Source organism: Lissotriton helveticus, chromosome 5_1 (assembly GCF_964261635.1).
Source record: "Lissotriton helveticus chromosome 5_1, aLisHel1.1, whole genome shotgun sequence".
Lineage (NCBI taxonomy): Eukaryota > Metazoa > Chordata > Amphibia > Caudata > Salamandridae > Lissotriton > Lissotriton helveticus.
The window spans coordinates 1,362,609,729-1,362,629,393 of NC_136065.1; positions in this window are offsets into that span (position 1 = coordinate 1,362,609,729).

Consider the following 19,665-nt stretch of genomic DNA (forward strand, 5'->3'; position numbering starts at 1 on the left):
GAAAGCAGTTTGGACATACAGAACTAATATTCATGAGGCTTTGAAAATGTCTCCTTTTGATATTATGAGAGGATGTACAGCTAGGACTAAGTGTAATCCTGATTGGTTGCATAAAAATACGTGTCATGATATTTGTATGAATTCAGTTAAAAACAATGTCCTTGAGAAACACTTACAGTATAAATGTACTTTTGATAACAAATTCGGAGGAGGTTTGGCTGATGTTAAAGCTGGAATGTGGGTAAAGGTTAAAAAACCTTGGAAGGTTCGTAAGGGGGAGTCTCAATATTCTCAATCGCTTATGATCAAGAAAGTTTTACGTAATGCTGTTCTTTTGAGTGATGGGAAGGTATGGAACATTAGAAGAATTGCTATTTACAGGGGTAAAAATACTGTTCCTGTATCTTCCAGTAGGAAGGGTTTAAGCACTTTGGATGATTTTTTGGAGGAGGGACAAGGTGATGTGATTTCTTCTAATACTTCTGATACGTCTGTTAATACTCCTGAGATTTCTTCTGAAATTTCTCCTGATTTGTCGGGAAAAGTTTTCTCTGAAAATGTGAGTGATAGTGAGACTTCTATTTCGACTGCGGTTGTTAACAATACAGGTAATCCTGTTGTTGATTCTGCAATTTCTGTTGTTGATTCTGCAACTCCTGTCTTGCAATCTGTATCCAAGAAACGTGTTGTATCCAAACCAAAATGGTTGACAGATTTTGTTTGTTGATTTATTTATTTATTATTTACTTATTTATTTATTTATTTCCTTTCCTTTGTAACTATTTTGTATTTCTTTTCTTTTCGAAAAGGGGAAGATGTGTTGTGTTTTGATCATATGTTTTGTTGTTCTTTGGAATTGTTTTCCTTCAAGCTTCTGTCTCTCTGCCATTGCTCTGTAACATTCCATGCTGGGCTGAGAGGCAGTTGCTGTGGGAGAAGACCTGTGTAGGCTGTGTCCTACCTTGCTCCTGTGTTCCTGTAATAAATCTACTATTACTTAAATTTCCAGTGTCCTGACTTTACATTTGGTAGCAGGCATAACCTCCTCTATATATACACCCATCTGCATATACAAGCAGCAATTATGACATTGTCTTACATACACATATCTGGTGTAATTGACAATTTTCCCCTTATACAAAGATATATACTTATAACAGGAAGCATACTTCCATTCCTTGTACGATGACACATGCATAACGACACCTTCATCTCTATGCCATGAGAAGCATAGTTTGCTTCTGTACAACAGTATTAGTATGTGAATACTGTTGTGGAACACTGTTGTGCTGTGAGTATACTTGACATGTGGAGCAGAGCCAGTTCTTGACTAGCCTGAAGTTGAGATGTTTGTCAGTGGATGCTATGTGTGTGGATAGTGAAATCCATTTTTTGGATCGGGCGCTTCAACAGAGAAAGATTCTTCACCCGTGTTTTTTTGTCTGTAAGAATATTGATTCAAGGAGCCATTCTTGAGCATAGGTTCCTTTGTTGTATGTATTTGTTGATTTTCTTCCTGATGAAGCATGGTCATTTGCCCTGTATTCCTTTGTGTGTGATACTAAGCTGCTTGAAGGTGGATCTTCTGGCAACTGGTAACCTGTGTAGGGCCCTCAAGGCAGGGTAGATGTGTGCGTGTGGCTTTAGATGAAGGAGGAGTCTAGCGACAATCTTCTGAATTCTCGGTAATCCTCTCATGGTTGACAAAGGTAAGCCTTGATATACAAATTTAGCGTAGTGCAGTTTAGAAATGACAAAAGAGATGGTATCTTGAACCTTCTGAGGGAATCCTAGGAAGGGAAGATGCGTTGCAGTGCTTTCATTTTGAAAAAGCTTTATATGGCTAACTTATTCACTTGTGCATTCATTGACAGCTTGGTGTCTATGGCAATAACAAGGTTTCTTACCTCCTTATATATTTTTAGTGGTGGTCTTAGATTTTCAGGCTAGGCATAGAGAGGGTCATAGGTTTTGCCCTTACCACCGGTAAGTATTTTGGTTTTTAGGGGCACACAATTTGAGGTGGCTCCTGTTATCCATTGGTCAATGGCCCGGAGGCAACTGAAGATTTTCTATGTTCCAATGTCCTTTGTGTTTTCCAATTTCAAAAGTATCTGTGTGTAATCTGCATAGTTATAGCAGTTTACGTCATTGATCAGATCAGGTAATGATTTCATATAGATAGTGAAATGCATGGGTAATATTATTGAGCCTTGAGGGACTCCTGCTTTAATGCTGTACAGTTTGAAAGAGAATTGAGGATTATGCAATATATTTGTTCTATTGTGTAGTAGTGGCAGCTGGTAGGGAATGGTGGCAGGGGTGGGGGTAGATGGGGGTTAAGGAAGAAAAGAAAAAAGAAGAGAAAGCTTACCTGGTGGTCGCCGTCACCTGCCGCCACCTCTCCTCTGACGCAGAAACCAGGAAGAACCCAGGCTCCCAGAACCCCCGGACCAATTACAAAGCTGCCTTACAGCAGTGTGTGATTGGTCTGAGCGCCTTGGTTCTGCGCTCTGAGACGAACTGGGAGGCTGGGCATGTTCTCCACCCAGGCTGTGCAATACAGCCTGTGGAGAACATGCAACGTGCACATGGCGGTTTGGCCGTCCCAAGAGGGCCAACCAAACCGTCATGCAACTTAAGGTACAGCCACCACTCCTCCCTCGACATCACAGGACCCCGGCCCCCACCCACCTTAACTGAACCTGGCTGCAGTGCAACTGCAACACTAAAAACGTTCCGTTATTATCATTTTACTTTTTGTTTGCACTGCCTTAAAGCAGTGGAGCAAAGCTCCTCCGCCTTAGCAGAGGCGCCGCAGCTGTTGTTTAGGTACGATGTGATCCAAGCGAGAGCTGCACCTTCTATTCCGGGTTCCTCAAGTCTTTTGATTAGTGTGTAATAATCCACTGTTCCAAAGGTTGCAGAACTGTCCAAGACAAGAAGGGCAGCAACCCTATTCTGGTCTACTGACTTTTTAAGAGCCCCCAGATAAGGATTGGGGCCAATTCTGTGCCTCTTCCAGGATGGAGTCCAGTTTGGAAGTCATACATTTTGGAAATGTTTTCATTGAATTGTAACATCTTGGCAAAATCTGCTCTTGTTATAATATGCTCAGGAAAGGTCTGTTCACTGTGGTTCTGTAGTTATCTGGTCTTTATTGTCCAGGTCAGGTTTTTTCTAAATGAACAGGTTTGCTTTAGCTGTGTACTGATTTGTCAATTTGTTTCAAAATTTGTTAGGTAGCCTTTGTGCATTTTGGCTTACGAAATTCTGTGAATATCTTATAACATTCCTTATTAGCTCTCTTGGATTGTGGATTTGGATAGAACAGTATAGTTTTTTGGCCTTTTTGATTGAGGACTTGTATATTTTTTTGTGTCTGTGTAGGCTTATCTTGCCTTGTGGGTTGTTTGTTTTGAGCCAGTTGCACTGAAGTGTAGCAATTTGTTTTCTGATCTTTTCTACTTTTGCATTCACAGAAAGAGCATATTTTCTTTTGTTATGCATAGATGCTTTCAGATGAATTAGAAGATAAAAGGTTTTCTGGAGCAATGTTTGTACAGTCACAGGTTCTTTATCGCTTTGTTTTCAAAATTGGTCTTCTCACCTGCACCACATCACCTACCTGAATCATTTGGTGTCTGGCACATTTTCTGATATCATACATTTCTTTTTGTTTCCTTTGACTCTATTCTACTCTACGAAGCATAGCCTCATGAACCCTAAGCTTTCTCAACCTGGTCCCTAATGGATCTAGATACCCAGGTGGGATAAAGAACCAACATTGGTTATCATCCCCTAAGTAACATAAATGGAGATGCCTGGGTTACAGAATGTAGGGGGGTGCGTTAAAACCACAGCATGGATTTTATGGGCTCTTCAAAATTGTAGTAAATATTTTTTGCCCACTTGATGCAATCAATTACCACCCATGTTTATTCTTTCTACCAACCCATTGGTTTGAGGATGATAGAGAGAACTTTTAAGATGTTTTGCACCTGACTCATGTAACACATTTCTCCATTTTCACATTCAGAACTGGAATTCCATTATCTGAAATTATATGTTCTGGGAACCCTTCTCTCATGAAATGCTCCTATAAATAATACAAAAACAACAGTTGATCGACAGAATGCAGAACAATGTCATACATTCACCCCAGTACAGAGATCTGGGCCTAAATCCATTGTTTTTTTGCTCACCACACCACCCCAGTCCAGACATGGCCATATGCAAATCAGCCTTGACCCTGTGCCTCATGGGAACAGTCCAGCCCGAACTGCCAAGCTATGTCTTCCCCGGACTGGAATCAAGCATCCTCGGACCGGTTTCTGGCTATCAGCCATCATCAGCCAGGATAGCTTGACTGTCAGGGATGTCAGTAGCTCCAAGTAAGAGGTGCGCCACTAACCTTTTGGATACAGCCAGCAGGAACGATGTCGTGGAGAGTATCCTCCCTCCTGCCCTGAACACTACCACCTCCACACTGTTTAACTACAATGTAAGAAATGAGAGTACCCAAGGGAAAAGGGAAGAGGGATAAAATAATAAACAAAGATCCTGTTTCTTCACAGGTCAGGACTGGAGCGCCTACTCTGGTAATCTGTGTGGATATATAAGGCAGAAGTAAGTAAGATACACAGAGATCACACATGCACTCAAAAGAATACTTCAAGCGTAAACACTCACTTGTTCGGGAATATATTATAGTCTATGGCAAGATCCTCGGGACTGTCTCTGCACGTGAACAACCTCCCAACAATCACCAAATGAATGACTCAATATTCGTTCTTGTGCATAGTTACCCTATTCCTTCATAGGATAATCTATGTATCTAGATTAGGATCGAAGTAGTCTTGAGTAAGCTCCAAGAAACAATGTCAGAAGTACCACTCGCATTAAAGTTTAAGGAATAGTATTTCAAGAGCGGGGGAAAAGGGATAGTTACTTAGCGCTTGGCAGTAGCATTACAATCATGCCACTGAGATAAAACGCCAACCAACAAGGATAGCAGGGAAGCGTTCGGAGTGCAAGCAGGCTCTTAATAACACGCTACCCTCGGGGATCAATTACAGGCTTTAAACAATGTCTGCACAAAGCGCACTTCGAGAGGAGAGCTCCTCCGGGAGCAGTCTTCCACTCTCGAAGACGCGCCTTCGATTACCTGGACTGCTCGAGTCTCTGTTCCGGGTACCGGCTGCTATCAAGCAGGAAACGCCCTTTTCCGCGCGTCGAGAGGAGAGCTCCTCCGGGAGCGGTCTTCCACTCTCCAGCCGCCAGAACCGACCCGGGGTAAAGGCAGCAGTCCGATAACTCCGCACTTCGAGACTTCGCTGGACACGGGGTATACATGGCCAGATGCGAATGAGAACTCCACTCGATGAGCTCTCTGGATACTCGACTTTCCGGGTCAGTTGTCAAGCACCATTTTCTTCCAGGGGAGGGATTAAGTACTGCCAAGCTTGAATCACCTGACTAGTTGTCAGACATGGTGCCCCTTGGAATTATGGGACTTGTAGTGCCGTGTGCATGGATTATTCAAAACAGGGAAGTGTGTTGAGTGTATTTTCCCTGACTTAATCCTTTTCCGACCTTGTAAGCCTACGATCACGACATTGACTCCAGTGGCGTGGAGAGCACGGGACTCACGTCTGAGCATACCCGTCCCACTCGGGGTGACAAATGCAAAAACAACAGTTGATGGACAGAATGCAGAACAATGTCATACATTCACCCCAGTACAGAGATCTGGGCCTAAACCCATTGTTTAATTGCTCACCACACCACCCCAGTTCAGACATGTCCATATGCAAATCAGCCTTGACCCTGTGCCTCATGGGAACAGTCCAGCCCGAACTGCCGAGCCATGTCTTCCCTGGACCGGAATCAAGCATCCTAGGACTGTTTTCTGGCTATCAGTCGTCATCAGCCAGGATAGCTTGACTCCAGTGGCATGGAGAGCACAGGACTCACGTCTGAGCATACCCGTCCCACTCGGGGTGACAAATGGAAAAACAACAGTTGATGGACATAATGCAGAACAATGTCATACATTCATCCCAGTACAAAGATCTGGGCCTAAATCCATCGTTGTTTTGCTCAACACACCACCCCAGTTCAGACATGGCCATATGCAAATCAGCCTTGACCCTGTGCCTCATGGGAACAGTCCAGCCCGAACTGCCGAGCCATGTCTTCCCTGGACTGGAATCAAGCATCCTAAGACCAGTTTCTGGCTATCAGTCGTCATCAGCCAGGATAGCTTGACTCCGGTGGCGTGGAGAGTACGGGACTCACGGCTGAGCATATCCCTCCCACTCGGGTGACAAATGTCCTAAGTAGTATGGGTATTGCTCACTGTGCCACTGGATTCAAGCTAGCCTGGCTGAAGAAGGTTGACATACCCTGAAACCGGACCCAGGATGCTTGTTTCCGGTCCAGGGCGGATCTGGCTGGCAGTTCAGTCTGGACTGTTTCCATGAGGCACAGGGTCAAGACTGATTTGCATATGGCTGAATCCAAACTGGGGTGGCGTAGTGGGCAAAAGAACAATGGATTTAACCCGGATCTTTTGACTGGGGTAGAAAGTTTGCATTGTCAGCATTCCGTCCATCATTTGTTTGCTGTAACACTTTTCGCCCTAATTGGGATGGGTATGCCCATACGTGGGTCCCTTGCTCACTGTGCCACTGGATTCAATCTAGCCTGGCTGAAGAAGGTTGACATACCCTGAAACCAGTCCCAGGATGCTTGTTTCCGGTTCAGAGCGGACCTGGCTGGCAGTTCGGTCTGGACTGTTCCCATGAGGCACATGGTCAAGACTGATTTGCATATGGCTGAATCCAAACTGGGGTGGCGTAGTGGGCAAAAGAACAATGGATTTAACCCGGATCTTTTGACTGGGGTAGAATGTTTGCATTGTCAGCATTCCGTCCATCATTTGTTTGCTGTAACCTACAAATAATACAGCATTGCCATTAGGTGCACAAATGAAAGGTTCTTGCTGCCGCTTACTATGATAATCCATCAACATGAACGCCTAATGTTGGGAGCCTGGGTGCTTACCAAAAACAACCCTGCATTGCAGCATTGTGATTGGTCAGGGGAGTCTTGCTGTTCTTCCTGGCTGTTGGCTTCCTGTCCTATGAGGAGAGCAGGAGCAGAGACACAGGACCCGGTGGCAAGGAAGGTGTATATTTTATTTTATTTTTATTGCACAACCCTTCACCCCGCACCTTCCAATCACCCCCGCCTCACCACCAGTGAGTCATGTTGCCCGCCACTGCTCCTCAAATGCACTCTTCCATTCTACTTCTGAACAAGCTTCATTTTTTGACACATTCACCAGGGAAACAAAGCTGTTTTCATTGCATCTTCAGGGTCTACCTTGTCAGAGTCACATACAGGTAGATTGGACAAGAAGTCTGCATTAACACTGTCTGTACTTGATATATGTGTGACTTTGAGACTTTGTAGCAGTTTAGTTGTGAGTAAGGCTATATGTGGTGTAGTGTATTTGAAATTTTCACCACTCAAAATGTAAATTAGAGGATTGTGATCAGTCTTGAGGACAAACTTCCTACCTAAGACATATGATATGAATGTTTAAATAGCCCAGTAGCATCTTAATAATTCCTTTTCTATGCAGAATAGTTTAGCTCCGGTTCATGGAGTACCCTGGAAGCATAGCTTATGGTAACTACACCATTCATAGTGTTTTGATTTAATTCTGCACTTGGCCCATATTTGCTGGCATCCACTGTCATGGTGCAAGAAAACTCTGGATCATAAGAACTCTGTGCTCTGGGTGAATGGGTGAATTGGATATCAGGAATAATGTGTGGGGTGTGGTGTGTCGTGTAGGGTGGTAGGGTCAAGAATGTCACAGGTATTAGGATAGGGTAGTAAGAAATCTCCTCTGTCTTTACTGCGATCCATCACATGCACAGACCAGTGGGTCTGAGCGCCTCTGTAAAGAGGGAGCGGGAGGGGGGGTTGGAGGGGCCAAAGGGGGTGAGGGGGGGTAAGTGGGAAGGGAGTGGGGGAGGCGGGAGGAAGGGAGGGAGGAGAGAGTGGAGAGGGGGGAAAAAAAAGAAGAAAGGCTTTGAGATGGAAATGGGTATGATGTCGGCATTTAGCAGAATCTTGGTTAACAGACAGGTTGGAAGTAGCAGCTATTTTAACAATGTCACACATTAAGATATGTACCATCAATGTAGGGGGGTTAAATGATTGGAAGAAACGGCAGAGACTGAACCACTTTGCTAAATTCAATAATATAGATATATTGTGCATACAGGAGACTCATTTGCCCTGGGCTAAAAGGAAGTTACTCAATATAAATGGTTATACAATGCTAGGCTGCTCGTCGCAATCATCTATGATAAGGGGGGTGGCCATCATGGGGAAATGCAATGTGGGGGGAGTGAGACGTACCAAATCCGATGGGTCTGGTAGATGGGTTCTAGCAGAATTGAACTTAGGCATTACACTTTGCGTGATTTATGGTTCAAATGAGGACGAGCCTGCTGTATTTGATGAGCTGGAAGAGGAGTTGGCAGATTGGGGTACCCCCATTGTTTTGTGTGGAGACATGAATATTTCTGCTGATTGGAGACAGGGAGGTAAATATTTAGGATGTAAACATAAGGTATTTCGAGCACTAGGTTCCCTATTACAGTCGCATGGATTAACGGATGTATGGGGGGAAAAAGCGCCTGGGGATCCAGGCTTTACTTATTTCTCATATCCAGCGCAGAAATATTCTAAGCTGGATTATTTCTTTGTCTCGGTGGGGGAGCTATGCAATGTTAATATCGCCAAGCTTCCTAGGATAGTCTCTGATCACAACCCTCTGGTATTAACATACAAGGTGCACAATATCTCGAGGAAAACAACTAGGTGGACATTTGAAAGGAAACTATTAAATGACGATAGGTTTGTAAAACACCTCAAACAATGGACGAAAGAGTTTTTTGATACCAACAGATATAGCACCTCCCGTAATGGAGTTTGGGAAGCCTTCAAGGCCGCCTTAAGGGGGGAGACGATCAGCTGTTCCGCTAGGCTTAGGAAGGAGGATAGAAATAAAGTGGAGAAGCTTATCTCAGAGCTGGCGAGGATAGAGAAACGACATATAGAGGTAATAGGTCTAGGTAAGGTTGGTAGTGAAACGGCGAGAACTATGGCTCTGATCAAGGGAGACATTCTAAAAGAGGTTACGCAAAAGGAGATTAGAGAATATCAGACGTCAAGAGCAAGGCGTTATGAGACAGGCGAACAAGCGGGAAGAGCACTAGCGCTGCGGATTAGACAAGAAAATAACAAAAATAACATCCCCAGAATTCAAGATAACGGAATAGAATACTCAGACCCGAAAGAGATAATGGGGGTGTTCCAAAAATTTTACCAAAAACGGTATGATCAGGAGGCGGGTGGGTCACCCTCTAGCCAGGGGTTCGGGCCTGAACATCCGGTCTTAGATCACAAAAATAGGGAGCAGTTGGAAAAAGATATAACACTGGAGGAGATAAGGAATGCAATACAGGATCTAGAAGCAGGTAAAGCTGCAGGCCCAGATGGGATACCGATGGAAGTCTATAAGATTTTAGGTGAGGAAATTCTTCCATTGCTGTTAGATCTATTTAATGGTATAATCTGCTCCGGGAAGATTCCTGATTCGTGGAAAGAGACCAATATAGTGGTATTCCACAAAAAGGGTAAGCCAGAGGAAAATCCGGGCTCCTATCGGCCAATATCGCTGATAAATGCGGACACCAAATTATACTCCAAGGTGTGGGCAAAGAGGTTAGGGGGGATCATTGGCCAACTTGTCTCTCCGTGGCAGCACGGTTTTGTCTCAGGGAGAGGTACTACGGATCACACTGCGCGTGCAATCTCACTAATTGATGCTATGGCTGCCACGGGGGGAGAAATGGCCATGATCCTCCTAGATGCGGAAAAAGCCTTCGACCGTGTGGTCTGGGAATTTCTATGGGATGTTCTAGTCAGAAGAGGTTTTGGAGAGAAGTGTAGGAAAGCAATAAGGGCAATGTACTCGGATCCGGTGGCTAGAATTACAACTATGGGCTTCCAGTCGGAAGAGGTGGTAATTAGAAGAGGTACCCGTCAGGGGTGCCCTTGCTCTCCTATACTCTTTTCACTCTATATAGATCCCCTTATCAGAGAAATTTTAGCGTCAGATAAAATCTCCCCTGTTATAGTAAATGGTCACACCACCAAACTGATGGCTTATGCAGATGATTTAGCAATTGTCACCACTAATCCGCAAACGGCAATGGCGGAATTGAGTCAATTGGCTAACGCATATGGAATCCGCTCTGGGTATAAGCTGAATGAAGAAAAAACGGTAATAATTAGCACAAACAATATTTATAAAATCGACCAGAGGTATGTGGAGTCTGCAGTATATCTCGGGGTTAGGATTAATGCAAATGTGGATAAAATTGTACAAGAGAACTATGCTCCCCTGATTGCTAAAATAGACAAAGAACTAAGAAGAATAGACGTTTTACATTTATCCCTGATTGGTAGAGTGAATGTTCTGAAGATGTCAATGTTCCCGAAATTACTGTACTTATTTCGTGCAATCCCTCTGCTAGTCGAAGAGGGTCTGTTATAGAAAATGGAAGCTGTTTTTTCCCAATTTGTGTGGCAATATGGAAAAATACGTAGATCTCTGGCTCGACTATCTGTACCACTAGAGGGAGGGGGACTGTCTGCACCAAATTTGAGGCTGTATCATTTGGTTTGTTTAATGATGCAGATGAATGTCCTATTTAAATATGAGGAAATAGACCAACCGACCGGTATGTACAGAATCCCCACAATATATGAGCTGCTAGTAGGGGAAAGAGCATTGGGGCTCCTAACACGAGAAATTAACTGTAGATTTTATAAAAGGAGTAAAAGTAAAGTGATGCTTAGCGCTTGGGGTACTTGTAAGTCAATAATGAGATTCTTGAAGTTACCAAAAATCAATAGCACATTAGATCTGTGGCGGTCAAATCCATTTGCTCATCTTGGACAGAATACCAACAGTAGGTTATGGAAGGAGCTGGGTATTAGGTGTTTGGGGGATGTCATGGTTGAGGATGAATTAATGGGATTTGATACACTTCAGCAAAAATTTGGTATACCTGCTAGCCAATGGCTCTTATATAGACAATTGGATCAAACAATTAAGTCAATCAGACCCAAGATTTCAATTCAGGAACCTAATCCGATTGTGGGCTATGTTAGGAATGGTGGCAAGAAGATTAAAATTGGGTATAGATGTCTTTTGCAAGGTTTGGGGGATGACATTGGACAAATTGAATCAGCTTGGGCCCAAAGAATTGGGGATCCAAATATAGACATCGATTATGCGTTAGTATTGAATAAGAAAATATTAAGAGCTACAAATTTGAAAGCACAGCACTATAAGACCATTTTTAATTTGTACTTCACGCCCGCCAAACTGTTCATGTGAGGTAAGAGAGAAAATGACAGGGGTCCCAGGTGTGACCAAGGCCCCGCAGATTTATCTCATACGTTTTATCACTGTCAGAACCTTACTCCAGTTCTTAAAGAAATTGAAAGGTTTTTAATGGGGCTGCTAGAGCAACAGATCACTCTATCCCCTACCATTGTTCTGATTGGCAGGGATGAAAACTTAAAACTAGAGCAAGATGCCGAAGCATTTATTTTTCTATCTATGGCCGTTTTTAGGATTTTAATTTCGGCTGGATGGAAAGACTCTGTAGCTCCCACTTTTCTGATGTGGATAACTAGGCTCTTGGGAACTAATAATATAGAGGAAAGTCTGTATGATTTTAAAGGAAAAAAGACGAGAGAATTTGGTAAGAAGATATGGGCTCCCCTTAGAAATTGGAGAGAAGTCAGATAAATAAGAGTGAGCAGATCTCGGGAGTAAGGCAACCTGCTTTGTAAATAATTTTGTGTCACTGAATAATCTGCTTTTAAACCTTATTTGTCACAGAATACTTGTGCATTTGATTTGACTCACCGGACAGAACTGCCGTGTACTCAGCGGAGCCAGCGCTGACGTCACACGCGTTCTCCCCCTCGCGCCCTCCCGCCACGAGCGGAAGCCACGCCCTTTTAGGCCACGCCCCCAAACAAACACTCGCGCATAAAAAGCGCCGTGTTAGGGCTCCAAGCAAAGATCAAGGGTCGACTCCTGAGGCGGAAAGCCGGGAGTAAGGCAACCTGCTTTGTAAATAATTTTGTGTCACTGAATAATCTGCTTTTAAACCTTATTTGTCACAGAATATTTGTGCATTTGATTTGACTCACCGGACAGAACTGCCGTGTACTCAGCGGAGCCAGCGCTGACGTCACACGCGTTCTCCCCCTCGCGCCCTCCCGCCACGAGCGGAAGCCACGCCCCTTTTAGGCCACGCCCCCAAACAAACACTCGCGCATAAAAAGCGCCGTGTTAGGGCTCCAAGCAAAGATCAAGGGTCGACTCCTGAGGCGGAAAGCCGGGAGTAAGGCAACCTGCTTTGTAAATAATTTTGTGTCACTGAATAATCTGCTTTTAAACCTTATTTGTCACAGAATACTTGTGCATTTGATTTGACTCACCGGACAGAACTGCCGTGTACTCAGCGGAGCCAGCGCTGACGTCACACGCGTTCTCCCCCTCGCGCCCTCCCGCCACGAGCGGAAGCCACGGCCCTTTTAGGCCACGCCCCCAAACAAACACTCGCGCATAAAAAGCGCCGTGTTAGGGCTCCAAGCAAAGATCAAGGGTCGACTCCTGAGGCGGAAAGCCGGGAGTAAGGCAACCTGCTTTGTAAATAATTTTGTGTCACTGAATAATCTGCTTTTAAACCTTATTTGTCACAGAATACTTGTGCATTTGATTTGACTCACCGGACAGAACTGCCGTGTACTCAGCGGAGCCAGCGCTGACGTCACACGCGTTCTCCCCCTCGCGCTCTCCCGCCACGAGCGGAAGCCACGCCCCTTTTAGGCCACGCCCCCAAACAAACACTCGCGCATAAAAAGCGCCGTGTTAGGGCTCCAAGCAAAGATCAAGGGTCGACTCCTGAGGCGGAAAGCCGGGAGTAAGGCAACCTGCTTTGTAAATAATTTTGTGTCACTGAATAATCTGCTTTTAAACCTTATTTGTCACAGAATACTTGTGCATTTGATTTGACTCACCGGACAGAACTGCCGTGTACTCAGCGGAGCCAGCGCTGACGTCACACGCGTTCTCCCCCTCGCGCCCTCCCGCCACGAGCGGAAGCCACGCCCCTTTTAGGCCACGCCCCTCTGTCCCAAAACCCCAGAGCACTATAAAATATGTGTAATTCTCGGTCGCGCAGCGGGCGAGCGCAGCGGGCGAGCGCAGCGGGCGCGATGTTTGCGCGCCGAAGGCGCGCCTAAGGCAAGCCCGTCTGCGCCCGTCCGCGACCGACCGGGACTAGGGGCTATACCCCCTGATGGATCCAGCTCATCCACGGTCAAACCCATCTGCTACACCCGCAATGACCTACTAACTCTCAACAAAACCACCACGGTGACTAGATCGCACCCATGCATCCAAACCGGCCCTGGCCTATCTTATGGACCTACCTCTTGCCGCTCATGCCGATGGTCAAGTTTGGGTCAACTCCCAACTGTTCACCACACATTCTCCACTAGTAATCAGCTGGAACTGGACTGCCTATATTTTAATGCCAGATCTCTACCTAAACATGCACTAGACATCTGGGACATATTGACATCCAGGAACCCTGACTTGGTTTTTATTACCGAAACATGGTTATCTGATGCCAGCGCTCCAGACCTGGCCAACGCCCTTCCACCTGAATATAAAATAATCACACAAAACAGACAAAGCAAAAAGAAAGGAGGTGGAGTCGCGGTAATTTTCAGAGACCACCTAACATGCCTCACGGAGACGATAACCGTCTACCCCGAACATGAGATACTACCATTTAAAATTCTTGTAGAAAACCTTATCATATTAGCCGGTGCTGTTGTCTATAATCCACCTGGACAACAAGCTAGCATCGGCACTAAATTACTGAACCAACTGCTTCCATCCTGCCTGAAACATAAAAATTACATGGTCATTGGTGACTTCAATGTCCACTATGAAAATACTCATGCCCCTGGATCGTCACAGCTAAAGTATGACATGGAAATCTTGCAACTCAAGCAGCTGGTCGAGGGCCCCACGCACTCAGCAGGACACACCTTGGATCTCCTCTTTACTAATATGGAGTCGATTACCATGAAGGAAATCCTCCCCCTGTCCTGGTCCGACCACTCCATGCTATCTTTCTCTCTTAAACTTCTCGGTAAACCCGCGAAGTCCAGACCCACCCTCCCCACCACCAACAGAGCCTGGAGACTAATCAATGACTCCAACTTCCAAAATCACTTTCTGGAGATAGACGTCACTCTGCAGGATGACTCCCCCATCTGTAATAACGTCACTCTGCTAGAAACCGGAATTCGCCAAACGCTAGACAAACTAGCACCCCTGCGGGAATTAAGAAAAAAAACAACTACCAGAGAAAAATGGTATACCCCTCTCCTCAAAAGCCTTAAAAAGGAATGCCAAAAAACTGAACATCAATGGAGACAAACCAAAGACTCAGAAACTAGAGCAAATTATGTCACCAAGCGGAAACAATACATTCTTGCCATTCGAGATGCGAAAAAAGCATTCTTCACGCAACGAATCCATGAAAACCATAACTCCGCAAAAGAATTATTCAAAATTGTAAAGGAGCTTAGTAATCCATCCAGTACCTCACAAACCCTCACCCCCTCAACTGAGGCCTGTGAACGTATCAGCACCTTCTTTGCCGAGAAGATTAACAAAATCTACTCCATCTTCACCCCCTCACTTTCCCCTTCCATGCCAGGTAACCCCGATGAAAATTTGCCAACATCAGACAAAGACAATGTCCATTCAGATGTAGGCAATTCCCCACGTCTAACCAACTTTCACCCATTTTCTGAAAATGAGGTATTATCAGTTTTAAAGACAATCAAATCCGGCTCTCCCGCAGACCCATGTCCCCATTTTGTGTTTTCCGAAATTGCACCGACACTTTGCCCTTTCATCACCAAACTTTTTAACCAGTCCCTCACTACCGCGTCCTTCCCAGAAATCTGGAAACACGCATCTGTAACCCCCCTCCTGAAGAAAGCCGGATCCGACATCCTTAACCCGGAGAACTACAGGCCAATTTCCAAGCTCCCTTACCTCTCCAAGGCTTTGGAGAAAATGGTTAATTTACAACTATCCAGATACCTGGAAGACAACTCACTTCTGGACCCCACCCAGACCGGCTTTAGAGCCAACAATAGCACCGAAGCAACGTTGCTGGCAGTGTCGGACAGTGTCAGATGCATCACAGATCAAGGGGGATCTGTGGCTCTGATACTGCTAGACCTGTCAGCAGCGTTTGACACGGTATCACACGACTGTCTACTAAACATCCTCCTGAGCAAAGGAATGCAATCTTCTGCGTTAAAATGGATTAAATCATTCCTTAGCAATCGCACCCAAGCAGTGCACATGGGCCAATTTCATTCAAAACCCTATCCCATCGGCTGTGGGGTCCCACAAGGGGCCTCACTAAGCCCCACTCTCTTTAATGTCTATGTTTCATCTCTGGCCGACATTGGAAGAAAGTGGGGCATCGGCATATGTTCTTATGCCGATGACACACAGCTGATGGTGACAATGGAGGAAGGGTCGGAAACAACGAAGAAAAAACTTCACAGTTGTCTCTCCGAAATGGCAGAATGGATGCGTAACCATTGCCTGAAACTAAACGCCGGGAAATCGGAGATACTACTGTTCGGAGGAGCCAAACTCTCATGGAATGATACGTGGTGGCCACCGTCTCTGGGATCAGCCCCCATCCCGAAACAGTACGCCAGAAATCTTGGTATCATGATGGATGACGCTCTGTCCATGAAGGACCACATACGCATACTCTGGGGCAAAGGTTTCGCAATTCTCAAACTTCTGGCAACATTTTTTTCCTGGATACCTCTGGATTGTCGACGCACAATTACCCAGGCCCTCCTGGTCAGCCGCCTGGATTACGGTAATGCCCTGTTCGAAGGGATGAACGAGCAACTGTTCTCCCGCCTACAGGTCCTACAAAAACAGGCAGCTAAACTGGTCTGTAACAAAGGCAAGCGAGACTCGGCTTCCGCATGCCTTAAAAAACTTCACTGGCTACCAATGCGTCAGAGGGCCACTTTCAAACTACTCTGTCACGCGCACAGAGCTCTCCACAAAACGGGCCCTACCATCCTTCAAGGAAAAATCGAATTTTACATCCCTAACAGGAATCTAAGATCCAACAACTTAGCCCTGGCGAAACCCAAACGCATTTACAAGGCAAGGACAGGTGGACGCGCCTTCTCATATTTAGCGGCTAAAAGATGGAATGAGTTACCTGTGGACCTCAGACACACCACAGACCTCCTCCAATTCCGCCAAAAATTAAAAACCCAACTCTTTCCCAAAAATTAACTTCCCAGCACTGTTTCAGCAGTCTCCTTTTTCTTACAGCGCCGTGATATCCCATGGGATGAGTGTCGCGCTTTACAAATACAAAAAAAAAAAAAAAGATCTATTGGTGATGTAAATTGACTTCCTTATGAACTACTGTCTGACCCTTCTTACATACATGTTTTTTTTTTGTTTTGTTTTTTCCTTCTGGCTTTTATTACTGCAACTGTAAGATGTACATATCAATATCAAATGTTCGATTTTATCCTGTTGATTTATGTATTTTTGATACCCGGAACCATCTCAATAAAAAGATTTAGAAAAAAAAAAGAACTCTGTGCTCTAGCACTCACCATCTCAGACTTTACCACTTTAAACTCTCAACACTTTTCATCCCACAAAAATGGCGCATTTATTTTTTGCATATTTCTAAGACTTTTCGTCTTATTTGCATACTCAGGAATGAACCTGGAATAAAATGTGCACAGTCCAATAAAAGAGTGTAGCTCATCTTTGTTTTTAGGTTTTGGGCATTCCACAACCGCTTTGAAAAGGTAAGGCCTAGAGCAAATTCCCTTCCCAGAAATTCTGTGACCCAGGAACTCAACACTTCTTTTTCAAAACTCACACTTCTTTTTCTTCACAACCACACCTTTCTCAGCAAAAGTCTGGAGAACCACTCTTAGTATTTTGTCATGTTCTTCCAACTGCTTGGTATAGACCGGGACATCTTTCTGAAGCAAAATGACCCTGTGAATGTTTCCCAACAACGGATGCATGATGCATTGAAAAACAGAGGTTGCAGATGCCAGTCCAAAAGGCATTCGACAAAACTGGTATGTACTAAAAGGTGAATTGAACAATGTATAATGCCTGCAGGATTCTTCCAACACCACCTAACAATAAGCCGAGGCCAGGTCAGTTTTGGAAAACCGTTCAGCCCAACCTAGTTCTTCTAGCAAATTAATAATTCTGGGTAAAAGGTTAGAATCAACCCATATTTCCTAATAGAGACTCCTCAAATCAATGCAAAATCACACATTCCTGTTGCGTTCGGGTGCCACCACCAATGGAGATAACTACAAACTTGACTCAACAGGTTCACTTGGTTACGCAAGCTGGTCAAATCTTTTTCTAGATCATCCCTTAGACTCAACAGTACTGATCTGATCTTGTTCTTGACTGGGCTAGTGCCCTGTTTTACTTTTATCCTGTGCTTGAATCCAACTATTTTTCCTCAATATTAAGACAGAGAGAAACTCATGTTCAATAGAGTCGGACCTTGGATTTTGCGGCCCTTGAACTCCAAAATATCTTTAATAAAGCCTTCCAAATCAAACTTCCAACCTTCATATGACACAGGAGACCTATCGGGAGAAATATCTTTCTGTCTCCCCACGTTTTATGGAACAGTTCAGGTGTAACCATTATAATCCTTGCAAATTGACCTACCAAGAGGTGTAAGTACTTGTCCCCTACCAAAACATCAATGTATGGATCAATGTTAATGTTAATGTAACACAATTGTTGGAACCCCCACTCACCAACTTATCTTCAGTTACAACCAAAATCCAAGCCTGGAATTGCTTTATAATATGCTGATTTCCCTCCACCTGGAACTTCTCTTCAATCACACTTCTCATTATGGACACATTGGGCTGTTGCTTCAGCACATTTCAGCAACATTCCCAACTTTTGAACATTTACAGCCAACAACAGTTCAAGCCGGACACCCCTTTTTTCTTCTACCGTGTGGGCTACTGCCAAATCTAAAACATATATTGGTACGTTTAAAGAATTTCTTTTCACTGTTCTTCCCATCGTTTCGTACTGGTAAACTACTTTGAACTACATTCCCACACTCTTTCAATGCTGTTTGTGCATTCACTACCTTAGGAGATAATTGTGCCATTCCACACTCTTGGTGACCATAATAACCTCTTCCAGAGGTGGATTAACAATAATGAGTAATTTATGTTGAATGTGTCTGTCTGAGCAACTACCTATGAACTGGTTTCTAATCAACTGATCTGTGAATTCCCCAGATCGACATTCAGAGCATAACTTTCTCAGCACGCTTATGTAAGCCTTCACACTCTCTGACTGTGTATGTGCTCTTTTAAAGTACTTCTGTTAGAGTACAACACAACTAGGTTGAATGTCAACTCTTCCTTCCAACATTTTGCCTACCTCCTGGTATTCATCTAACTCCTCACTGTCAACTACTGCTACCTCAGGGAGATGTTTGAATACTTCCCTACCCTCATTACCCAGTGAATGGAGCAGTAGGAACTTTTCCCTTCCTGCCCTGAAGCGTGATGCTCCAATCGCCCGAGACATTTTCAGTGCATCGAACCACTGCTTCTATGGAATCCCCATGTTGCCTTGAGATTCTAGAAACGGTGGCAGAGGATGTACCTACTGCATGTCTAATATAAAGCTCGAAATGTGGAAGTCTGCATAAAATGACTGACTACAAACAGGATATAAACAAAGATTATATAAAATGGTATGACTTCCTAATCACCCCCAGCACTTAATTTGAGCTAGGGGTTGCCGATACTCCAGATCAGCACTTAATTGTCAACAGCGGCACATATGAAAGTTTGCCACATGGTGGCACCGTCTGTTAATTTAGAGATGAGCACAACCACAGATGTTTATTAATAATTATACATTGAAATGTCTAATACCTGCAGCCAAAGCCATTCTTACAGCTTTGGGACCTGGTACAGTCTGATTTTTTCACACTTTTGAGAGTGTGATGGTAAATTGTTTTGTTTTGGCAGTGCTGACTGGGACAATTGGTGGTGCAATCTATAGTTGCCTCCTGACAATGGCCCTGGCACTTATCTTTTTTACAAATGAAAAGTGGCGGCTGCCATGTTCGGAGGGTGTTGAGACGGGGGGATGCAAAAAAATAAAAGAAAAACACTTACCTTCACACACGCTGTCTTCTTTGCTCCGGTCTTGTCCAGCAGGCAGGCTCCAACGCGAGACCAGGAAACTGCACAACCCAATCCTTGCGCTGCTCTCATAGCATGAGAACAGAGCCAGGATTGGTTGGAGCGGCCTCGCCCAGCGCTCCTAAGAGCACTGCAGGCCTACGCGTTCTCTAACCTAGTTGTGAATGACAGCTAGGT